Genomic DNA, 26081 nt, shown 5'->3' on the forward strand with positions numbered 1-26081 from the left:
ACTGAATCAGAAAAGAACTGCAACTGGATAACAAGCTGTACAGTGACAATAATTAGGAGAAACTGGCTGGCAGTCAACTGAATCAGGGAAGGGAGGAGGTACATGGCTGGATCATGAATAAGCCAAACAGTTACCTGAGCAGACTATTGGCTCATGTGCTAATCACTCTGGTTGACAACTGGGGCTGCAGGACCCTTAGGGACATGTTTTTGGGAGGCACAGTGAGTTTCAGAGGAAGGGTGAGAGATCAGTGAAAATTGGCCCTTCCTTGTAGCACCAATGTAGCATTCATCTGGAATCAGTGTCAGCCTCTGATTGGCTGTCACATTTGGTTGTCTCAGATGTGTGCTCACCTGCATCTTTTCAATTTCCCCCCACTGACAAAACCAAGGGACCGAACCCAGTCGTTCATATATGCTAAGCATAATGTCCTTCTACTAAGCCATGACTCCATATCAGATCACTTTGCTACTGTCACTAGACATAACTAGAGATACGAATGCCTGAGGGGCAGACCCAGAAAAATGTGGGGAAATTTGGGTTTTTTCTCCCCCCCCCCTTCCACGATTTTGTTTTTGAAAGAATGAAACAAACCAAATTTTCCCAATTTTTTTTCAAGCTCCCTCCCCCCAGACATATGGGTTAGATTCCTGGAAACTACAAGGGCCTCGTAACCCTTGCTAGCTGCCAGAAGCACCTTTTTAAAAGTGGGGGCTCTCTTTAGTGGGGGTGGGTAGGTGCACAACTGTCCCAGTTCATTCCAACACATCTCTTCAGTGACTGCTGCTGGTGTCTCCTGTGTGTGTGTTTAGAGTGTGAGTCCTTTGGGGGGTAGGGAACTATTTTCTCATACCTTTTGCTGTCAACCAGTTTGAGAACTTCTTGTATTGAAATCATCATCGTCATCATCATCATCATCATCATCATCATCATCTCTCCTGTCTATTTGTGTAGCTGTTTGGTTTTCAGGAATGTTGTGAGACTATGTTAGCTCTATGCTAACTTGTTTTTGCTGTTACAGGTGGCCCTTGTTATTTGCACAGGTTCTGATCTTGCCTGTAGGCATGAATACAGAAACTGTGAATATCAAAACTTTACCCCCTATGTGAATCCTATGCTTAAGGGTTCCTATACACTAAAAAAGGCTAAAAATGGAGCGGGGCATAAATAAGTACTCTACCTTGTTCTCCAGCTCTCCAGCAATGCCCCACCCCCACCCCCAATTCCTCCAATTTCCCACCAAAAAATCATGGGATTTTTAAAAGAGTCACAAAATGGCTCTGCACTGTAAAATGGTGGCCAGAAATGAAATCAGAAGTCATTTCTGGGTCATTTCCAGCCACTCAAACCTGCAGATAGGTAGGTTTTCATTCTACAGATAATGAAAGCAGGTCTCTGACCCATCCGTGGACATGCAAAACTGCAGTTGTTGAAACCGCAGAGAACAAAGGCCACCTGTATTGTTGTATTGTTGACTGTGCTCCTGGATGTACATAGTATTACAACTACATTATGCTAGTGTTAGCCCTAACATAGCAGGAGCTGAATGCTCATCTGTCAATATCATCTACCTGCTAAGTCCTTCAAAATATCTTTTTCAAGAAGAGAGCAAAGGAAATGACCCCAAAAATCCATAAGTTAAAATGGATGGTGTTGCACTCATGAATTTATTCCATGGCAATAAGTCAGCCTTTCCAGATGGGACATCTCCAAATGTACTTCAAAAGTTAAAAATAGCACAATTTTAACCAACTTGGAAAAATTATTCAGACATGTATTGGCACCAGATTTTAGAGCTTCTTTCCCACCATTTAATCCTTAAAACCTTTGTAGTAACACATCACAGAATGTGTCTTTTGCAAAAGCTTCTAAGGCAGCAATGACAAGCTTTCATTTATCTAGAAATCAAGAGAGTTCATTTTAATAAATTAAAAGAACAATAATATTTTCCTAGTATCTGCAGACCTCTCATTCTCAACAGGTTAAACTGCCATGGAACAGGACATCAATAGGAATTTTAATCCTACTGGGATGTGGGACATTTTTATCTTTATGTTTCAAAAACAATATCTTGATCATTTTCTTTGAGGCTTTGAACTGTAATCCAACATCCAATTATGAACATTGAAAGCCAATTGCTTTCAATAAGAGTTAACCATGCATAAATAGGTACAGGAGTTGAAGATGGTGTTAGCAGATCTCAGTTTTTGGACTAGTGTTGGATAAAAATCCAAACACATTCTGTGACAATATGATAGGATCAGGACTGGGCAGGGGGCGGGTGTGTGTGTGAACTCTGTTCATTAGAAGTATTATATCTTGATAACATCCTTTTGGACTCAAATTTTGTATCTACATCATTTTGGAGTTTACAAATTTTGAGATATAGGGATGAACATAAAGCATGTAGATTTGCCACAAACAGTAGCTTTGCCAGTTTGCAAATAGAAAAATGGGACCACCTGAAGGACCTCTGTTCCCAATTGTTTCTGCCTGCCCAACAAGGGTAAAATGCTAGTGACTGAAAAAAGCCAGTAATTGAAATCCTGACTGAATTATTTGATGGAAGTCCCATTGAGACTAACAGGGCAGGTCAGTCATGACTAATTTATTCTATTAAGTGGGACTTCTGTCAAGTAATTTAGTTAGGATTTCAGCCACCAGATGCTGTTATCTTCTTTTGTTTCGTATAGGTTTTGTAGTGTGTTGAGAATTAGGGTTTTGATTTATTTTAAAAATGCCAATGTATCCACTTTGGTGCTTGTGAGGGAAGTATCTTATAAGTAAATAAACAAGTCCCCCAGTTATCAGGCAGTTGGGAGTACATTCATGCATCTATTCACACCTTCTAGTTTGCAACTCATTGACCAATATCCATGTCCCTCTCTTTCAGTTTACCCCCCTCATTCGCATTTTATGTCCCTCTAAGGAGATGTCAGTTACAGACTCTGAAAGGGGCCACACAAACATCAGCAAACAGAAGAGCTACTAAAGGCATTCTGTTGGTAAAATCGATTGAAGTGTGAAATGGTATTTCTTGGACAAGATTCTCAAAACTAGAAGCCAAATGTTCCTGATACAGTGCCTTCAATAATAGCAACAGGTGATGTTGTTATCTGTTTTACATCTGCAGTAAGGCATATACACCCAGCAACAGCAAGATAGATATCAGCACTACATTTTTCAAATAGGAATCAGCTTGCACTGATGGAGGAAAAATGCAGAATCCCTGTTTGTTTTCTACTTCGATAAGCTTTTCTGAACAGCAACACCATTCAACGTGAATTAAGTTTGTTTTATTTCCAGAGCTACACAATGTTTCTGCCTAAATTCATATTCATGCATACCTGGCCTTGCAGATTTTTGTTGCAGCTGTTTATTTGAGCTGGATGACTTGAGGGATTATCATCTGCAAAGCAACAATGAACGCAGTGCTAATATTTGGTGTTCCCTCTCTGTGTGTGTGTGTGTGTGCTGCATGAGAAAAAATCCTAGGCCACTTCCTAAAGGTCAATAATGGATCATCTGACTTGGCTGAGAAAAGCAATGTTATGGAAAAAGGATTAACTCTGCAACTAAACACAGCACAGCCGACCAAGGAAGGTCTCACTCATCTAAAGAAAGGTAAGTTTTCAGAAAGCTACTCATTACAATTAATTTGCACAGCCGACCAAGGAAGGTCTCACTCATCTGAAGAAAGGTAGAAAGGTATGTTTTCAGAAAGCTACTCATTACAATTAATTTTCCCTGAAGAGCCATTTGAATGTATCTCATCGAGATGATGGGAGCTGTATCAAGTATAGCCGTCAAAACTTAGCCAAGAATGCATTTGAAGCACATGACCCATACCGAGGACAGCTTCAAAGCAAATAGAATGGCAACTGCAGTGTATGCCTCATATGCACTAAACATCAGGAATGCCTTGGGGACATAATGTTTCTGTAACCTAGAAATGTAAATGCTAATGTCACACGCCTATGTGCCCAAATTACTCAGCTCAGAGGTGTCTTTAGGGAGCAGCCCATGGGGCACTGGCCCCAGTGAATTGCTCAGCACCCCAAATCTCATCAACCACCTCCCTCCTCATCTCGCTCCCCCACTTCCAGTGGGGGCACCTGCACAGAGCACAGGAGAGAGCTTCTGGCCTCACCTAGCTCTCTGCTGTTTCTACCTTCATTCATGCTGTCTTATCATATCAGAGACTTTAAAAGACATATGTAATTCTCCTTGGTGGGGTATGATTATTTTATTTAATTGAGGATGGCTGTCCTTACTTCTGAGGATGGAGTGGTGAGAGGGTCTGAGGAGGCAGGGATGGGTGGCAGCCAGGGACAAGCAGAGGAAAGACTGCCAGTGGGTGAGGGTTTGGCTCCAGCGGTCCTCCATGACCTGCGGTGGGCTCAGGCTTTGGCTGTGGAGCCAGAGGAGGAGGGGCAGAGCCTTGAAATGGCCAAAGGGGAGGTGTGCAAGGATAACATCAGCAGCATGCTTCCCGAAGGGAGGGGGTCTGAGCAGGAGGAGGGAGGAGGGGGAGAGGCATTAGCAGCAGCTGTAAAGGGTAGACAATTACAGGGAATAAAGAGGGGCGTTGGCCCCATAAGGGGTGGGTGGGTGATGCATAGCCTGTGAGGAGGCATATAAGGGGCTGAGAGGCTGGCTCATGTGGAGTGTCAGGGGCTCCCGGAGAGGGTCAGACAAAGTTGATATGGTGAAATAGATCTGCGTGTCATCAGCATATTGATAGCACCCAGCACCAAATCTCCTGATGATCTTTCTCAGTGATTGAGTTTAACTATCAAAAGGAAGGTGGCGGGGTCCAGGCCCCAGCTCTTAAGTATCTAACAATGTCCATGACTCATCTACAATATATATTACATTTTAAGCTGCTTGATTCAGGTGGTTTGGGGCAGTGTACATAATTCATCCTCATTTTATCCTCACAACATCCCTTTGAGGTAGGGTGACTCCAAAAGAGTGTCACTGAGTACCCAGTGAGTTTCATGGCTGAGTGGGAATTTGAACCTCCATGGTCCAAATCCAACACTAACTCAGTGGTCTTTGCTATTTTTCAAGTGGGGGTCATAAGAACATAAGAACATAAGAACAGCCCTGCTGGATCAGGCCCAAGGCCCATCTAGTCCAGCATCCTGTTTCGCACAGTGGCCCACCAGATGCCATTGGGAGCCTACAGTCAGGAGTTGAGGGCATGCCCTCTCACCTGCCATTACTCCCCTGCAACTGGTACTCAGAGGCACCCTGCCCTTGGGGTCATTTTGGTACAAACAAACCTGCCCTTGAGGTCATTTTGGTACAAACAAACACCGTTCAATGTGAGCGCCATTTCCAACTGTGCTGACCTCCACAAAGTACTGCTGAAGGGCCCTTTCAAAAAGATGAGTCCCTCTCTTTCAGAGCTCTATGGGCTCTGAAAGAACTCCACACACCTTCCAAGATGGTACAGGGACTCAAGAGGGCTTCATTTCCCTTAGGAACACAGGAAGCTGCCATATACTGAGTCAGACCATTGGTCCATCTTGCTCAGTATTGTCTTCACAGACTGGCAGTGGCTTCTCCAAGGTTGCAGGCAGGAATCTCTCTCAGCCGTATCTTGGAGATGCCAGAGAGGGAACTTGGAACCTTCTGCTCTTCCTAGAGTGGCTCCATCCCCTAAGGGGAATATCTTCCCGTGTTCACACTTGTAGTCTCCCTTTCATATGCAACCAGGGCAGACCCTACTTAGCTAAGGGGACAAGTCATACTTGCTACCACAAGACCAGCTCTCCTCTTCTTAAAGGAACCCTACTGGAACTAGGCAAAGAACAGCACGGCATGGGTCAGGAGCACCTCCGCGTGGTGCCAGGAGGACTCTGCATAGTATTCCATTTTGGCTGGAGCTTCACACAGGTCCAATAAGCAATTAGTCAAAGAGCCACACTAAGAACTGGTGGGAGTCACCACTGACTCCAGGCCTTACAATGGAGAACACTGCTGTAATTGGTAAGTCCAGCACAGGGGCATATCTAGGGTGGGGCAGGCAGGGCACATGCCCCGGGCACCACTTTAAGGGGCGCCATTTTGTAAAATTAATTTTTTTTAAAAAAATGGCTGCCAAAAACAAAATGGCCACTGTGCATGCTAAAATGGCCTCTGTGAGGCTCTAGGCCATACCAGGCCTTGCAGAGGCCATTTGAGCATACACGGTGGCCATTTTGTTTTCAGTGGCCATTTAAAAAAATATATATTAATTTTAAAAATGGCTACCGCACATGCTCAAATTGTCCCTGCGAGGCCCTAGAGGCCAGCGGGGGGAGGGAAAACCTTTGCAGACCCCCCCATGCCCCCACGGCCTTTAGAAAGCCCCCTGAAGGGACTACAGGTAAAAAGGTTTTTTTTTAAAAAAAAAATTAATATAATATAAGACACTGTACACATATTCAGATTGGCACTATGTACAGAGAATCAGGGCTTGTGGATACTGAGCTGAAGCTTATGAGTTAGGACTGTATTCATTTGCTCTTGTGATAAGTGAGTTAAATGTGATGTCTTAATAATATGGCTATTAATGGTGAGTTTCTTTGAATCAGTATTAAATGAGCCCCTGGTGGCGCAGTGGTAAAACTGCCGCCCTATAACCAGAAGGTTACAAGTTCGATCCTGACCAGGGGCTCAAGGTTGACTCAGCCTTCCATCCTTCTGAGGTCGGTAAAATGAGTCCCACTGGGAGTTTCTTGCTCTCTTCCTCTCATTTTAACTGTCTTTCTGAAATACTAGAATATATTCCAAGCAGTGACACAGTTTACTCTGCATATCCTTGAATTATTTTCAGAGTATCTGGGGAAAGTCCAGTTCTCCATTTATTTTTAAAACTTATGTAATAGTGATGCTACAATGCATAGTAGAGAATTAGACAGGCACTTCTGTTTAGTTTTCCAAGTACACCTCCACATTGTATTTGGGTATTTCATGAGCCCCAGCATACTGAAATTTGTAGTTTTCCATCATTTTTTGGTCTGGCTACGTCCACTGCTGAATAGTTTTTGAAATATTAAAAGATAAACGAGCTTGAGTTGTATTTTTGAGCTGATATTATGGTAAAGTTATCTGAAAGATGAGTGTCAGATGTTTAGACAGGGGGCGCAATTTCAGTGTTCGCCCTAGGCGCTATTTTCACTAGATACAGCTCTGGTCCAGCGCTCTAGCACAGTGGAGGTTCTGTATTTCGCAACAAAGACGTGTGCATGAGCCAAATTAGGTGTGCCAGTTCCCATGACTGGAGCTCCTTGTGTCTTTTTTCTTTTTCAAAAAGCAGCCTTGAGGTAGCCAGATTTGAGTTGAGGCTGAGGTACAAGGGAGGGAGTGTAATCCTTTCCCTTTGCACATTATATGAATCTCACTTTCTCCACAGAAGGGAACACTTCTGCATTTGTAAGTTTTTCTTCTGTGTCTGGCAGCCATTTCAAGAAGGGATTTAAGTTAGGAATCATCATGGGTCCAAGGACTTAAGCCCTCCTCTCCCCACCCCAGATATCATGGCCCTGATCCAAGTTGTCTCCCCCCACTGCTGATTTTGAGAAATAAAATGACATGGGGAGTTCCAGTCACAGAATTCCTGTATCATGTCTAGTTTGGCCCGTCATTTCCTCCATCCAGGGCAAAGAAAGTGATCTCTGACACAATTTTGAATGCTGGATCCTTATCGTTCATATCGTTGCCCCGATTGTGGGCAACCCGTTCCTTTCTGGGATTTAGCCTCCTAAAGATGGCTATTTTCCCCACTGCCAGGAGAATCAACTAAGCTTGGTGGTGGCCAGCAGCCATGATGCAACCTCTGGCTTCTTTCCTACCACACAGTATTCTGTGTCAAGGGAGGATTTCCTGTCACCACCCCTGAAGCCTCAAAGTTCTAAGTGTGTGAGATGAGCATCTTCCCAAAGGCAGAGGCACTCTAACCCCCAGACTTTGGGGCCCCGGTCCATGGCCTTCAAGGTCCGGGGGGGGGCACCAAATGCCTGGGTGTGCCTCCTACAGACACCCCGTGCCTGCCTGCTGCACCACGGCTAACCTGCATGGCGTATTTTTTAAAACAAACCTGCCGCAAAGCTGAGGTGTGGCTGCAGGTGGGGGGTGAGCTGAGTAGTCAACCTCCGCCCCCCATGGTGGCGGTGATGATGGGGGAAGTGACCACTGGGCATGTCCTCTCTCCCCAGTGGTTGCTGTGAACTCTGAGGCATGCCTGCACAGTTCAGAAAAAGATTGTCACAAGCCTGTGTCACAGGCTTGGAACGATCTTTTTCTGAACTGCACAGGTGCACCTTGCAGTTAACAGCAGCAGCTGGGCAGAGAGGACATGCCCAGCAGTCACTCCCCCCATCGCAATCACCACTGTGGGGGGGGGGAGGAAATTGGCAACTCGGCTCACCTCCACCCTGCGGGCACCCCTTGGCCACAAAGTGGCTTGTTTTTTTTTTTAATGGCATGTAGGTTAGCCATAGCAGGAGCTTCCCAAAAGTAGTTTTGGGGGGCCTTGAGGTGCAGGGGGGGGCTTGGTGGGGATGGGCCTCACAGAAGGGCTGGTCCAGGTACCAAAATCATCTAGGTACACCCCTGCCAAAAGGGGTTCTATTCCCAGACCACACAACCCTGAGGTGCTGTTCCATGGAAACCGCTTCACCATAAAGGTGCCTCCGGTTGAATACCAATAAGGCACACTCCCCACCCCCAGCATGCACTCACCTGCCAGTGTGACCAGGCTAGCCTATTTAATGGCAGCACCCCTAATGAAAAGCCAGAACAATGATCCAGTAGGGAGTAGGCAAAAATGCTTCCACTACAAGCCAATCAGGTGGACACAAAAAATTCCTACTCAGCTCTGTCAGTGGTGACCAGCTGTCCCCCACTAGTCAGGGTGGATGCTGAGCTGCGTGAAGCACTGTTAGCGGGCAGGCAGGGGCCTGCCATACGTGACCATAAGGTGGCCACCATACCTGCCCTTCATTGAGCACACAAGCACTTGCGAAATGGGCAGATGGCCACCCATGTGGCCAATCTCCCTTGGTGCTGGGCACAACCCAATCCTGCTCAGAATGCGCTTGATGCACTGGGGGAAGAAGCATTCCTTTATCACTTTTCTGACCAACTATGATAGTTTGTCATTGTCATAATCATGTTAGCCATATCAACTATGTTACTTAATCAAATGTTAATATCATTTACATAATCTCTGATAACACAATTTGATATGTAACGAGCAGGGGTGTAGGGTCCATTAGACAAGGGGGGACAATTGCACCTGGGCCCACAGGGTCAGAGAGGCCCCCAAGGCCAGCCCTTCATACCCCCCTTACCCATGAGTCACCCTCCTGCTTAGCTTGAGCTATGAGCTAAGCAGCCTGCTGTGCTCCTTCTGCCCTTGCTGATCAGCTGCTTCCGCCTTTCTCCCACCCTTGCCCACCCAAAAGAGAGAGTGTGTGAGCCCGGCACGAGGTGAGCAGAGCAGGGAGGAGAGAAGAGGACCAGTCCACACCAGCAATTGTTTTTCTTCAGACAGAGAAGTTCAGTTCCAAATTGACATGCTTGGTAATTTTTCTCCCCTCCTCCTCCCATATGTACCATTCTCTCTCAATTCTAAAAAGAGGGGAAGCAAGCAGCTTTTGTTGTTGAGTTGCTGTTGTGCTAGGGTTGCCAATGGCATGCTAGCAGTCAGCCTGAGCTCTTTAGAGCTCTTCCCTTGTTGCTGCTGCTCTTTCCCTCTAGGCTCTTTCCTTTGCTTCCCTGCTGCTGTAACTTACTTGAGCTGAGCTGCTGGGACCCACTGCCTACCAGCTGTTAAGCAGGTGGGTGGGGTTAGGGCACATGTCACTGGCTGCTTAGGTTGCCCAGCTATGGTTTTATGTTTTTCTTGTTAATCATCAAAAGTGAGGAGTGGGGAGAGAGAGACAAAAGAAGAAAAGGGAATCAAAATTGCATCTTGGCGATTTACCCCAGAGCAGGATTTCCCCAAAACATTCCTTCTCTGTTGGTCCAAATAAATATGTGCAAGCTTCTATATGTTTTCTCAGAAGTCAGTTCCAGTGGGGCCAATGGTCATTTCAAGTAAGCATGACGGGGGGAAATGTAGCTTTACTATGCAACTGTGTTTAGTGGGGATTTACTCTCAGTTTATGTGGATAAGGTCAATGAGCATATTTGGGTGGGGAGAGGTGAGGGGGAGAGTGACAATGAAATTTGCAAGCCCCTCTGCTGAGGACTCCTAGAGGCGGGTCTCACAATCACTTTTGGCGGTTTTGCAGACGAGCAGGGAGGGAGCCCTGGGCAGCCGGATTGGCTGCCCACATGACTGCTGGCTCCATGATGGACCGGCGGGGGCTGGGGAGTTTGGGGGCCACGCAACCCCTGGAAGCTCCAGTCTTGTCATGCGCGCAAGGCATACTTGGGAGACCCCCGAGCCGGGAGGCTGATTTTCAGCCTCCCACTGGAGGTGTACTCATGAGTAGCTGCAGCATGGAGCCATGCCGCGGCTACTCACAATCCCAAAAACCGGGTTTGTGGAGTGAGCGCTCCGCAAACCTGGTTTAAGGGGCGGGCTACTTGAGCGGGTTACCCGATCAAGAACCACTGGGCTCGCAGCCGAGCCCAGTGGTTCACACGATTGTAGGGAACTGGGCTAGCAGAGGCTAGCCTGATTTTCTACAATCGTGTGAATAGGCTCCTAATTATAGTCAAATGATCCCAGCCTTCAAAAAGCAGTAGCGAAGGGGACAGTCCCAAAAGTTGAGGCTGACCTGAATGATGGCCTCTCTGTCCTCCTGTAATTTGAGCACTGCTACTTTTCTGCTTTATGCAGCAAAAGTCTACATATTTGTGCATGCTTTAACTTGCAAATGCATGAAACTCCTTTACTTTGTTGTAATTTGGCTTCTGCCTTGGATATTGATTGATTGATTGATTTGATTTGATTTGATTTGATTTGATTTGTATACCGTCCTTCCAAAATGGCTCAGGATTATGTCAGGGGTTCTCACACACACACACACACACACACACACACACACACACACACACACACCCTCTTATCTGTCATTGGGTAGCACTACTAGCAGCTCTTCTGTGATGATGCACTGTAGCCTCTGGTGCATCAGCCAGAAGGGAAGAACTTGAAGAGATTAGAGGGATGAGATTTCAAAATGGCCAGGAGAAGAAGAGGAAGGTAGTGAGGAGCCCATTTTGAAATCTCATCCCTGGGCCTGCTCCAACCTTGCTATGCTCCTTGTAACGAGGGTGAAGAATTGAGCTTTTAATGGAATAGCAGCTTCAAGGGGGTGATTTTCACCAGGATTGCAGTACAGGGGTAATGGGTTAATCCCCTCCTCCATGCCATTGTCCTGATATAAAGATCAACCCCATCACTGCTGTTATTCATTTTAAAGAAGTGTGGAAGTAGAATTATGCTTTTAACATCATGTCTGGTCTGACTCTCCAGTGTATAAATTGAAAGTGGGGAAATAAAATTTAGGTTTTCAACTCTCTTCTTTCTTTCCATTTCTAATGAAGGGATAAGTAAAAGCCGACAGAGCGGCTCAGATTTCTGCTCTGTCATTTAAATGTGTCATTTTAGGGCAGATTAAAAAGTTTGGAAAAGCAGGTCACTTGTAACCTTAAGAAGGAAATCTCAATGTAAAGGCTGCTGGCTTAAACTCTGAAGTTCTCTTGGGAAATTGCTGAAACACATAATTGAATCCAGCCCTCCCGGGAAGGAACCCTAATAAACTGGAGGACAGCTTGTCAGCAAGTGCTTTCATGGACTTTGCAGTGCTCAAGCCTTGATAAAATTACAATAAATGGATTCACTTACAGTACCAATTATCCCATTCTCTCCCATTACCAAAATGCAAAGGAAAACGTTATCATACAACACTACTGCTAGAAAATAGAGCTCATCACTAGTGCCAGAAAATATGCCTGCAAAGCAGTTTTTGCCATGAATGCACATCTATGAACTGTCACTGCAAGAGGAGAGCTGGTCTTGTGGTAGCAAGCATGACTTGTCCCCTTAGCTAAGCAGGGTCTGCCCTGGTAGCATATGAATGGGAGACTTGATGTGTGAGCACTGTAAGATATTCCCCTCAGGGGATGGAGCCGCTCTGGGAAGAGCAGAAGGCTCCAAGTTCCCTCCCTGGCATCTCTAAGATAGGGCTGAGAGATATTCCTGCCTGTAACCTTGGAGAAGCCACTGCCAGTCTGTGAAGACAATATTGAGCTAGATAGACCAATGGTCTGACTCAGTATATGGCAGCTTCCTATGTTCCTGAGTGCGCTATCACCCAAACTGTAGCTGACACCTGTGGCACATTTGGATATAGCATTTGCATGCAAAAAACTACAGTTAAATGGGGCAGAGGTTGAAATTTGTGAACATCCGAATGCATGTAATTACAGAATTCACAGCAAAAGTGACCTGAGGTTTCCCTCACCAAACTCCAGTATGAACCTCCAGTTTGTAGTGAGTTTTGCCGCACCATCCTGAGGTTCTGTGGTGGCAGCATTGCATCCGAAAGTGGACACCACAATAACCGTGGTCCTGTGCAGTTTCTGGAACCACAATCAGAAAGAGGCCAGTTCAGACCCGCCAAGGATTGTGCCTGCTCCATGCCTGTGGTGCTTCTCACTGGCCAGCTCTCCGAGAACTTGCCCCACCGTCTCTGATCTAATAAGGCAGTTGCCCGGCAACAGGGAAGCCGCCGTGTACCGTCCCAAGCTTCCAAGCCTGTCAAATGGGAAAGTCACACGTGGGGCATGCCCTCTTCCCACTCTGTCCCTTGTTACCTGCTCCTGGCAGTCAGGAGAGACAGAGGATGGGATAGCAAGATGGGCACTATGTGCTTAGCTCCCCAAAAATCAAGTGATAAAGATATATGTCCACAAGCACATACAGTCACAGTGGCAACATAAACAAGGCAATCCAATTAGATCACTGGGATGGCAGGGCACCGAAACTGGGAGGTAGGTTTAAAAGGTAGCCCCACCTGGGAATTCTTGAGTGGCTGAGGTCTATTTTTTGCACAGTGTTATTGGGGAAGGGGGGGCCCAGCCTTGTGGGCCTGGCCTTGGCATGCAGTCTAGGCTAACTTATAAGAAGAGCTGGGCAGCAGGATCAACATTGCCTTCAGTGACAGGGGAAATTTGTCCTTTGTGATGACAATGGATGCTGTTCCTGAGCAGACCACTCTCTCACGAGAGTGGAAGGACATGGGGATACCCCTTCACAACTCATGAGAAGAACCGTCTGTGGTGACAGAAGTGTCAGGCAGAATCACTAGTAATGCGCAATGACATCCCTTCTCCCATGGACCGCTCTCTCATGAGAGTCTCAGGCTATGGAGACATGCATGCAGGCCAGACAGCTGATGCTACCCAGCCTGGTTGCTTGACAAAAGCAAGATGGGTACCCTGGCAACACCTCTCCCTGTCTTAGCAACTGCCATGAAGAAGCAGTAAAAGTAGGCCCTCTGCCAGCCCGTCCACCAACTTGAACATGTCCTTCTATATTTTTGCCTGCAACAACGACCCTGCTCTCCTGAGATCACTGGAAATTGGTGTTCCTCTCCCACAATTCCCTGCGGCAGCAGATCTACATACGGTGCAATGCTGATCCAAACCCGGGAAATTTGAATGAGAGTTAAGATCTGGCTGCAGTCCCAGTGTTTTCCCAGTCTGCCCACCAAAAGAGGAGGGGGTTGCAACACAAAAGATCTATCATTAATCAGAGAGAATGGGAGCCCCATGCAAGCAGCCCCCCCTTTTTGATAGCTCAAGTCATGATCACACAGTCCAATGGAAGACCAAAGGCTGGCAAGCCTAAGGTCCTCCCCAGTAGACTGGCCCTCTTATGCGAGTCCTAATCCCCTGGCAGCAAGCTGCCACAGGGGCAGGAGTGTAGTTTGGTCTCCATGGATTGGTTTGTTGGTGTGAGCCATCACAAGAGCATCCTTCCCCTCTTTGGAAATCCTCATGTTCCCTTCCCTGAGTAACAGAAAAATAGTGTTGCTCAGCATCCCCACCCCTGGCAGAAATTGTGCTTGTGCAAGACTGTTTGTTGTGGGGCTCTTATGAGGTGGCAGTACAATCACTGTCAGATGAAGTGTTTGAATGGCATATAAAGGGATTTAAATCCCCTTTCCCTGCCGATGTTGGATGGCCATTCCAAAAAGGCATGATCATGTTCGGCATGCCCCCTTGAAGATGATGGTCAGTGGCTGCCGCCCTGGAGATGTTCTGAAGCCTTGCCCACAGTTTGGTGATATGAGCACTAAGGAGCTTGCTAGGATGCAGCCTTGTCAGACCAGAAAGAGGGAGGGGCTTCCCTGCCCTGCCTTGAAAATGGAGGTTGCCAGGCTGCGGTTGGATGAATGTCTGCAATGTGATTTACAATTAGAAAAATTACAGTTTCGGCAAACTCCATTTTCATGATAGGTGTGAATAGTGAAACTGCGGGTTGACAGACCTGAGGTTAAATCTTGAACCCAGGAATCGTCCCATGAAAATCTTCCAACCCGGGTCAGGCATCCTCCAGTTTCATGGCAGAGGAGCTCCTTCCTCTTCTTGGTCCACCAAGGCTACATTCCACAAGCTCCATAGTGGTCACGTTGCCAGATAGTGGGCAAGGTCTCAGCAGGGTGGCACCCATTGGCCACGATCTTCAAGGGAGTGTGCCCTGCACAATCCTGCCTTTTCAGCATGGACTGCACACCCTCGGCAGGAAAAGGGCATTTAAACCCTTCCCTTCATAACACTTGTACCACCACCCTTGCAAGAGTCCCACAGCCAAACAGTCTCGCATAAGCATGATTACTGGTAATGGGGGGAGGGGGGAGGGATGGAGAGGGGAACTATTTTTCTGTTACTCCAAGAAGGGATCGTGATGACTTCCTAGGAGGGTATATGTATATGAGAGCAGGCAAAGGATGCTGGGATCTAGTCCACTGTGACAAAGAATACTATTGGACTTGTAGACCTGGGCCCAAAGTCCAGGAAGCCACAACACACTACTGCTTCTGTATTGGCTTGCCGGCCAGGCATTAGAGGTAGGAAGAACTGGTTCAGTTTGAACTGAGTTTGAACTGAACCGGCCCAGTTTGAGTTTGAACTGAACCAGCCTTGCGTTTGAACTGAACCTGAAAAGCGGGGGCTGGTCCGAGTTCAAACCAAGTTAAGCCCGGTTCAAATTGTACTGGTTTGATGGATAAAACGCGGCGGCTGCCATTACTGTGTGGTCCAATGACCATTTTTCTGTCTTACAGATTGGTTTTCAGCCACTGCCTTCTGATTGGCTCTTTTGCTCTGTTTGGCTTGTTGTCATTCAAATCTTTCTGTTGTCTGGGCAACTCTGCCCCCATTGGCTGAGGGGTAGGGATTTGAGGTGGTGGTGAAAGAAGGTGGGAGTTTCAAAATGTATTTAAAGCTTTAAGGAAGGCTTCTGAGGAAGAACTCGGGCTGTGCTGCTACTGTGCCTTGGTGGACTTGTTGCTGCAGACCCTTGCCTGCTGCAGACCACTGGATTACCTGCCTTTTTCTTTGAATTACCTGCCTAACTTTTGCTATGGATTATCCTACCCTGTTGGATTACCGCCTGCCTTTAAAAAATTACTCTTCCTGTGGATGATCTACCTCATCACCACATGATATTGGTGAGATCCCTACCCCATTTTGTATATTTTCCTGGTTGGTTAGTTTTATAGTTTGGTTTTTTAGGTTTAGAGTTTGGGAGGGTTTGTCCATTTGTTTTTCTGAGGTTAGGTTTGGCGTTCTATTAATTGGTTTTTAGTGTCACTGTTTTCTAACTCTTGTTGTTAATTCATTTAAAGTTTAGTTTTAGGTTCAGTAGTGGTTTGGTGTAGTTTTGGTTCAATCTTTGTTTCTTTGTCCGTTTGGTGGAGCTTTGGTATTTAGTTGGTTTCTTTTAAAATAGGGCCTAGTTTGGCGGAAGGGATGTTCAGAAACGTGCAGTGCAGGGTAGGACTTCGAGCAGAGGGAGGGTTCCGGGCAGAGGGAGGGTTCCGGGCAGAGGGAGGGGTGAGGGCTTGTTTGGGGTGAGGGCTGGTTTGGGGTGAGGGCTGGTGGTGGCCAACCAGCAGGCCCAGTAGTGCCACCAGCACCCAAGCAGTCCAGGACCGCTGGCAGCATTGTGTGGGACCATGCTGAGCATGGCTAAAGTGAGCCTAGATTTGCTGGCTGTGTCCACTGCAGGGCACAAGTCAGCAGGAGAAAGGATGCCAAGCAACTGGAGATGTCATCAATGTTGAGGCACATCAAAAAGTGTCATCCAGGCATCCTCACTCCTGCTGGTGCTGCTAGGCCACCTGCTGTGCCCTCGATTAGTGGTAGGAAGCGACATGCTCCTGCTCTCAAGCAGGGCACATTGCCTTTCACACAGTGGGCGTGTCCAGGCGTCTCCCAGAGGCACACCTCATAACCCAGGCCATTGGAGGGAAGATGACGTTCGATGACCAGCCCTTTCAGATGGTGGAGAATGCTGGCTTCTGTCAGGTGCTCCAGCTGCTTGCCCAAGTACTAGATCCCCTCACACACCACCTTCAGTAGGAGGGCAGTGCCTTCCCTGTACTAGGCATGCAGGGAGGTTGTTTCAGGGTTGCTGGAGTCAGCAGTGCCTGGCACCAGTTTGCACTTCACTATCGATGTGTGGGCCAGCTGTAGTGGAGTGCAGACTGTTTTCCTGTCCCTCACAGCACACTGGTGGGAACAGGAGAAAGAGGGGACAACATCTGCTGCTGTTGGCATGGCCAGCTCATTCTCCCAGGCAGCAAAACCCAGGTGGGCTCTGCTGCATGTGGAGCCGCTGGACACTGACCACAGGTCAGATGAGGTGTCAGCTGTCATTGGGCACCAGGTCCAGGTCCAGGCAGCCAAACCTCCACAGGAGCTTCATGGTCACCAACAATGATGCCAACATGCTGAGGGTGGCACATCAGCTGCAGTTTGTGTCATGCTGTATGGCACACATTCTGCACCTGGTAGTGATGGATGCCCTTGGCACTAAGGAGGCAAGGGCCAGGTAATGTAGGGAGCTCTCCAATGCAGGGGTTGTTGCTGCTGCCACAGCTGCTCTTGTGGAGAAGTGCTGCAAGATAGCACCCTATTTCCATGGCAGCAAGAAGGGTAGTGGAAGCTCTAGTAGAGGTCTCATGAGCTCAGCATACCTGGACACATAATCCCTAGGGATGAGACACAGTTGAACTCCACTTTTCTCTTGCTCCATCACCTGCAGGAGCAAGAAGCAGCCATCCACACCCTGGCAAGAAACTGTGGCTAGGGAGTGTGCAACCTGTCCACCATGGACTGGAAGCAAATTTCTGGGCTGTTCTTGGTACTCGAGCTTTTCCTCCTCGTGACAAGCAGCATGTGTGACCCCATTGCATGGTTCTAGGCTTTGCCCACCACTCTTCTCCTGGAGAAGTCCATGGGTGAACTCCAGATCACTCTGACCACTGGGGAGTCATGTGCTCTGGCAGGTCGTTTGAGGACTGTAGTTCGTTATCAATCAGCTCAGCACCATGTTGGGTCAATTGACAGATAATGTTTTAGCCTGCTTGTGTGACTCAACCATGAAGGGCAATGCCATCGCTCTTGCCAAGCCCTCCTGGTTCAGGGCCCTCCTAGTTCAAGAGGTGAGGCAGGCAGAGGAGAGTAGACTGGGTCTGATTCAGGAGAAGGGTGCTGGAGCACCTCCTTCTAGTGTGCAGTCCACACCCAGCAGCAGCAGCACCAACACCACTTCCCAGTCCAGCAGCATGGTGTCCCTGGCAGCATTAATGTAGCTGGCACTTCCACCTGTTGGTTCCACCCTGTGGTTCAAATGAGGGTGCCTTTGTGCCTTGCCACAGGTACAAATGGTGCCACCCATGCCCTGCACTGGTGCCGAGCAGAGTATTCTGAAGTACCTGCAGAAGCCATTGATGGTGGAGACTGAGATGGAACTCATCCAGTTTTGGGCAATGCATTGCCAAGTCTTGCCAGACTTGGCAGTGGCTGCCTGAGGGCTCCTCTCCTGCCCCCTGATCAGTGTCCAGAGCGAGAGGATGTTCTCCATGGCCGAGGACATGGTGACACCCCATCACTCACACTCGGATGCTGGCCTGGTGGAGCAGCTGGTCTTCCTGAAGGTCAACCTCCCCCTGCTGGGCTTTCCTGAGCTGGATGTGGAGGGTGACTCATGCTCACCCCCACCTGCTGCAACATCAACTCACCCTGGCCAACCTAAAACTGAATGTGTCACAGTCTGCCCATCAGTGCTGTTGACATGCTCAGACATGCATGCATGCCAGCACCGGGCAGCAAATGATGGACTGGTGCCCCTGGGCCAGCACCCATCAGAACCTGTGGTGGAGCATAGGTGGTTTTTCAGGTGGTTTTTCAGATGTTGGTTGTTTTGTTTGGTTGTTTGCTTCAGCACAGCCAGATACACAGGCCCATGATGAGTCTAGGCTGGTTCCCTGACATGTGTCAGTCAGGGCCCAGCCCAACTTGAGGCCCATTTACTGAAGACACAAAGAGAAGAAAGACTTCTCATCAAGTATGTGGTTTTCTTTTTTCAATCTCTGTGAACACGCACATGCGCGTGCACATTCACACACAAACACACACTCTAATATGCTTGCATTTGCTGGATGTCAGATGGACAAAGGCAGAAGAACTTGGTTGCCTTGCCTGCCATTCCTTCCTGAGATTTGCAGTTCGGTCTGCAAGATGGTGGTGTTGTGGTGAAAAATATTTTGATTTTTAGTGTGAGATTAGCTCAATGTGTCTGTCCTCGTAGCGCCCTCTGGACTGTGGTCTGGGTGTTCTGACTCTGTGCTGTGTCTACATTATACATTCTAGATGTACACTCTAGAAGCACCTGGTGGGCCACTGTGAGAAACAGGATGCTGAACCTATGATAGGATGCTGACATATGATCAGGCTCAAGACCTATGTTTTGAGCTGAAACTGTAATCTGTACCTTCAATTTGTAGTGAGTTTCACTGCCCCAACCTGAGATTTGAAGGCGGCATTGTATCGTCCAAATTCTGCTGCCACTGTAACCTGTGTTTTGTGCTGTGGCTGCTTCCAAAACCACAGGGAGAGTGGCTCAGACCAACCCAGAAGCAGCAGGCATAGACCTGGCACATCTCTGGGTCTGAGCCACTCTCTCTATGGTTTTGGCAGCAGAACTTAACCCCACCCCCACCCCCAATTGCTTGACTAACAAGCAGAAGGTTGTTGGTTCGAATCCCTGCTGGTACTATATTGGGCAGCAGCGATATAGGAAGATGCTGAAAGGCATCATCTCATACTGCACATGAGGAGACAATGGTAAACCCCTCCTGTATTCTACCAAAGAAGACCACAGGCTCTGTGGGCGCCAGGAGTTGAAATCAACTTGACGGCACGCTTTACCTTACCTTTTATCCTCGGTTTTAAATATCCATGGAAATTGGTGGGAATGGAACCCCTGTGGATAATGAGGTCCACCTGTATAGAGTCACTATCAGATGGCTCTAGGATGAAAATCTAGAGGTTCATTCACATGTTCTGATTCCAGGCATGTGGTAGCTTTAGTAGCTGGAAAAATGTGGAAAATCAGTACAGAAAAAGCAGAGATGCTAATTGATTTGACAGTTCCATGAAAAAAAAAATTATGCAATGTCAGCTATGGATAACTGGCAAAAAGGGAAGGGGCAGGGGGCAAAAATTGTATGAATGCACTTTTATTGACTTGTTTGAGTTGCCTATAGCCTAATATCAGACAACACAGGATCTCATATGCTAGAGCTCCATGGTACTAACATAGTACAGCTGCTGCAGTATTTGTAGCTACTGATGTAGACTAGAATTTATACATTTCCCTTAAGTAAACTTGTAAGCCATAGACCATTTAAACACTTTGATTCCATCTTGGGGATGGGGCCATAGCTCAATGGAAGAGCACATGTACTGCATGAAGATCCAGATTTAGTCCCTGGGATGTACAGGTAAGTCTAGCCAAGGCCTCCATTGGAAGTTCTGGAAAGCTGCTATCAGTCAGTAGATAGATAGATAGATAGATAGATAGATAGATAGATAGATAGATAGAGCAAGAATCTGACTCAGTATAAAGCATCTCCCATATTTATTCGTGATGGTGGAATTTGCAACCTGGCATTTCATCTGGATCAGAGCCACTACTCCAATTAAATTAAATAGTAAGATTAAGAGGTAATTCTCATGACCACCTCTACCCAGGCTAGAAGAGCTCTACCCTGGTAGAGCTGCTCATGGGACTCGCTGGGATCAGTCCAGATCCCAGGAGTCCTTGGCCAGGTGGCCAGGATTCTAAACTTGGGATAAACGTGTGGTAGGAGGGTGCGCATGTGTGACCCCATTGCACTAGCAACATCTTGGACCCCATTACACAGTTGTGTGTGTGACTAGAGACTCCCAGCAGCACCTCCTAGGCAGCCAGCAAACATCTTGATCACAGAGGCCAGGAGAAGAAGTGACCTAGCATCTGGAATTTCTACAATGTACTATACTGCTCATGTGGTGTATTATCTGGAGGTGTATTATCTTGGATATCTGGAGGCTGAGTGTCCTTCACCTGGCCTCTAGATTGGTGAACCACTTGCTGGAGGGCTGATCATGTGGGTGAATTAACAGCAGCACCCTGAGGATGTTGGATCATGTGGGGAGTAGGTAGGTAGGATCCTGCCTTCCCCAAAACCCTCCCCAATGCCAGGCAAACAATCGTGTGAACAACCTTTAAGGTTCACATAATCACTGACCAGTCAGTAAGCCAGTACTCTCTAGTTCCCAGTGGGTGTGTCATTTGACATCACCAGCTGCCAGTTCCTGACCCATCTACATAAGATTCTACCAACTTTCTCAACCCACCTGGGACCAAGATTTGAAGTTAGGCATAGAAAGTCAATAGAATCTCAGGCAGTCGAATTGAGAACTGGTGGGTTTCCATCACACCTTCTGGGAAATGGAGGTTTCAGGTTTACTGATTTACTGGTGATTATGTGGATCTACCCACTATACTAAACAAACAATCAAACAAGGTCAATGTGGTGACTAAAAGAGGTTTTGGTTGTTACTGTATTTTTCATTTTGCTTTGCATCCTTTTTTATTGATCCCAGTTATAATGGTCTTCTATATATTATCATTACAGTGATACTTCTGAAACTGGCAGCCCCTAACATTTGTCCCTAGAGATAGCTTTAGATGCCAGAGATTAAAGGACAAGTTTCTTTCTACTACAGTATGACATTCAATTTAAAAACACACACACACAAAAACCCAGCTGATTCACACAGTACTCTTGCAGAATTAAATTCCACTGTGTGTTCATTTCTGGTTAATGTCGTGTCTTAAACCATGATTAGTTTGGGTAAAATCAAAATGACTTTTTTTGTACATTTCATGAATACAGGAAACCAGATTTCTTATTCTCATGCTTCTTATGAAACATTTAATGTCCTAACCATTTGCACACAATTATTTTTAGCCAGTATATTCCCTCCTTAAAGTTTGGTTTTGTCTCTTGCATGTTGCCCAATATACATTACCAGTCTCTTCACGTCAATCAAATGCTAATTGTTAAATCGTGATGTTACTGAAACAATGCAGCAAAAGACCCCTCGAGCCATTTTGTCACAGGAAAGAAAAAGCTACTGATGCCAACATTTAATTAAAGAGCAAAGTGAGAGTTGTAAACACCAGTCTGACCCAGCTTTAGTACAAATTCTGTGAACATCTTGCTAGTGTCATGAGACAACTTTAGTCTCTCGTAGTAAGCTGTATATGAACACCTCTTTCCCATCAGAATGATTGTGTAAACTCACGCTATGGGAGAGGGACCGAGACTACCTATTCATTTTATGTTCATCCATGGAATCTCTTTTTTGGAGCTTCAAAGCAAGATGTGTGCCCTTTGTTATATCCTAATTGCTGCATGCTAATTAGTGAGATTGCCAAACTTGTGTTTGTAATGTATAGAAGGTTTAGCAGGTGGTTGGGTGGGATCATTAAGCTTATGAGTGGGGTAGGGGAACAGAGATTGGAAGATCTTTCACAAGATTTCAGAGAGAAGGAGGACTCTAGAATTGGGACATCTATATATGTCAACAATGTTTGAAAATTTTATATGTCCTGATACAGGTGGCCCTCATTATTTGTGGGGGTTCTGTTCCCACCAATTTCTGTGGATAATGAAACCATGGATTGAGAAACCTTAACCCTATGGGGATTGGCGGGTGTGGGATAGGTGCCTAAGCACACTGAAGTGTTCTGAAATTACAAGAAAAAGAAGGGGAGAACAGAAATATCCAGCAATGTCCCCCCAAATTCCAAATACTCTGGTTTTTGTTTATTTTTAGGTGCTTAAAAACAAACAGAAAAGAGCACAAAATGGCTCAGGACTACAAACATCAGAAATCATTTCCAGCCACTCAAGAATCATGGATAGTCAAAAACAACCCTATTTTAATCCTGAAAATAAAGTAATTGGGTTCCTCCTATGACCCAAGCGCAGATACATGGAACCGCGAGTGCTGGGGCTGCAGGTAACGAGGGCCACCTGTAATATAATGGAACAACAATGATAATCTATCAGAAGGTTAAATGATGTACAATCATTGGTCAGTACTGGTAATTATAGAGATGCAAACGTATGCAATTATGCTTCCATCTTTAAAGCTTTCTATTCAGTTACCAAATGTCATGTATTAAGCCATTTTGTCTAGAACTGAAGCTTTGTAGTGAATTCTCTCCAGTGAAATTTGCCAATGGCAATATTAGCATAGCCAACTCTTCCCATGCGGCATGTTTCAGCATATAATATTAATTCACCATTTAGTAATGCACTAGTTTTAGCAATCTCCTATGATCTCCTTAATTACATAGCAGCCTGGAATGATCACTCATCTTTACCACTTTACTCACAAACTGAACTTTAATTGCATGTTCGGTTGTACAGTCATCACAACATTTTAAGAAGCCAAAAAATGGTTATTTTATGCACCAACACATGTGCACATGCATGCATGAGTGCACACACCAGGCACTGCAAATAAAGGATTAAAATACAATTTTAAAATTAAGTTTAAAAAATTTAAAGGAATTAAGTAAAGGTTGAAAGTAAGGAATGCAACATCAAAAAGGATATTGCAAATAGCTTTACTCTGTTTTGCACCCAAATGATTTCATCCATCAACATCTTACTCAAAACATTTACAAAAACAAAATCCCCTTAACTTTTCCTTTGTATTAGTATTTTATAATACAATTCATTAAAAGGTTGCACTTCTTTTGATGACCTGCAGTACACAAGTATTTAAAAATACATTAACTACCGACAATTAAGGTGGGTGAAATTTGTGTGAACTTCTTTGAGGAATACTTTGATTAGATGTAAACAGCAGTTTACAACTAAGAGCAACCACCACAAAACAAAATTAGCACAGAAAATTAACAACCGATGGGGGAAAAAACCATCCATAACTCAAAAGCAGTACAATAAATCAGAAATGCAATAAGGGCTAGGAACAGCCAGTCAATGGACCCAACTCAAAACTTAGTAAATGAAATTTAAAATTTAAAAAGTGTTTAGATTATTGTGGAAAGACCACAGACACAAGGCAGAAAAGAGCTGTCTTAGAAAAGAGTTCCAGAGCCTCATGCCCTCAACTCCTGCCTGTAAGCTTCCAGCGGCATCTGGTGGGCCACTGTGTGAAACAGGATGCTGGACTAGATGGGCCTTGGGCCTGATCCAGCAGGGCTGTTCTTATGATGGCTGCTACAAGATGGCCCTGGTTCTAGTAGAAGCTAATCTAGGCACCACATAAGATCCATCTTAGACTTGCAAAAGGAACAAAGGAGAAATGAATGCAAGCTCTCTTCCTTTTAATTTGATAAGAGTCTTCAAGGTTGAGTTGAAGTCCATAGCCATCGATTCCTCCCCATTATTATCAGAACCAAGGCAGTATATGCCAAAATGTATGATGTTCCCTCCTCCCTTCTCTGTCAAAGTGATTGCTCCAACCATCTCCCTTTTATGAATATCCCTTTTCAAGGAGCATAAAAGAAGAAGCCACCCAGACACAACCTCAAGCTAATTGATACTCAATAATTCACACTAGGGGATGTGAACCTGGTTCGAGTCAATCACACCTGGTTCAATTTGAACCAAAAAGCGGGGGGCAGTCCAAGTTCTAACTAAACCCAGTTTGGATCAAACCGGTTCAGCCCAGTTTGGATGCTTGTAAAGGGGAATTGAGTAAGGATTCCCCCTTACAAGCATTGGGGGATCCCTAGTGACTAAATTTGGGCTGAAAGAAGATGCAGAGGGGGTGGGCAGGCAGGAGGTCACCTTACCCATGGTGGCTCCACAGCAGTGGCGAGCTGGCGGTGACTCCTTTAGGCCCTGCCAGCACTCCCCCACTTCAGCATGGGCCAGTTTAGGCCTCCACACAAGCAGCCTGCACCAATGGGGGAGAGCACTAGTGGGGCCTAGAGGAGCCTCCCCATGGCCACTCTTTCTAGCTCCAGTTTAATTGCTAGGGACCCCCCAATGCTTGTAAAGGGGAATCCTTATCGGATTCCTCTTTGCAAACATCCCAAACTGGTTCAACCTGGTTCATGTGCATGAACCTGGGTTTTAAATTAGGGCTACCCAGGGGAGGAGCAGTGGAATCAGGACCAATCCCGGGACTTCACATGGCCAGCCCTACCTGGGTAGAGCAGGGCTAGCCCAGGTAGGGCTCATCGAGAGGATTGGGCTCAATGTTTTTCAATTGAAGCAGTTCCTATATTCAGTCATATGTGATGTACATGCAGGTCTGCACAAGTTCTCAAAGAGATTTATGATTGATCAGGTGTTTGCACCTATATCTCTTATAAAGAAACCCAATAAGCATTCCACTGAATGGGTAATGTTATGTAACCCACTCGGATGAATTCCAATACGCAGAGTGAGACTAGAAGAGTGATGCTGGCTGTTCCTTATGGAACAGTTTTATACTGTATATATACTCTGCATGTATTAAGCCTCAATTGTTTATACCCAATTTAAAAAGTGTAATTTTTGAATCAAGTAACACCTTTCACAACAGGACCTGTAGTTACCTCCTGGGAGGAAAATCTGGGTTTCTTATTATCTTGCTCCTCCAAGCGAGGTGAAGCAAATGCTGTAAATAATAATAGAAAATAATAACCAGCAGAAAACACAAAATGAGCTAAGTGCTAAAAGTTGTATTTGTTGCCAGAGACAATAAAGCACAAGCAAGACAGAAGAAGTCTTATACTAGTGGAGCTCAAAACACTCTCTTTTTTCCTGGAATAAAGGCTGGAAGGTGATTTGGAAGACTTTGGGGAAGTCTTAGAAACCTAGTATATTTTACATTTTGCCTACTGAGCTTTGCTTCTGTTTTTCTTTTTAATATTCTGTTCATTTTATATCATTCATGTTACCTCCACCAGTCTTCCTCTTGTCGGCTTTTGTTTAGTTACTACCTATCTCTGGATACAATATCAAGCCAGCTTGTAAGGATGCAGAGCTGTCAGTATAAAGCTGATTCCAACATAGAGTTTCTGAAAAAATAAATGGCAAGAGGTGTTACACTAAAGAAAATTGTGATTTTATCATCTCTCCGGTACCCATTAAGCTCAACAGCTTCAGCCATTTGAAAACCTGAGGTGTCATTTCTAACACCTAGGTGTTTTATAATACATAATAAAAATCCATAATTTAAGCAGTGATCACTGTTCAACCCATTCTGACATCGCATTTGTCTAAGTCAAAATTTCAGAGAAGTGTGCTTGAGTATTTTAAGCTGTTAATGCCTAGTAAGGTGGTTTATGGGTCCCTCTTCCAAAATATATATTTGGATCACATACCAATGCCAACAAGCTCATGGTGGCATCCATGCAATATATATATTTTTAATCCTTATGTGAGGTAGTTTAATAGTTTGATATCTTGGCTTGTTAACTAACTATAGTTTGTACAAAATGGGAAACTGCAGTTTGTTGCAAAGGTCAACAGGAAACT

The 26081-nt window shown here is 45.8% G+C and overlaps 1 long non-coding RNA gene across 1 annotated transcript in view; it reads left to right on the forward strand.

The window, feature by feature from the left end:
- Positions 1 to 3569: 3569 nt before the first annotated feature.
- LOC128332092 (uncharacterized) overlaps positions 3570 to 26081 on the forward strand; it is a 34605-nt gene continuing 12093 nt past the window's right edge. The window contains exons 1-2 of the long non-coding RNA XR_008310553.1: positions 3570 to 3624; positions 22411 to 22596. This is a non-coding gene — a long non-coding RNA (uncharacterized LOC128332092). The remainder of the gene's footprint in view (positions 3625 to 22410; positions 22597 to 26081) is intronic.

Source organism: Hemicordylus capensis, chromosome 6 (assembly GCF_027244095.1).
Source record: "Hemicordylus capensis ecotype Gifberg chromosome 6, rHemCap1.1.pri, whole genome shotgun sequence".
Taxonomy (NCBI): Eukaryota; Metazoa; Chordata; class Lepidosauria; order Squamata; family Cordylidae; genus Hemicordylus; species Hemicordylus capensis.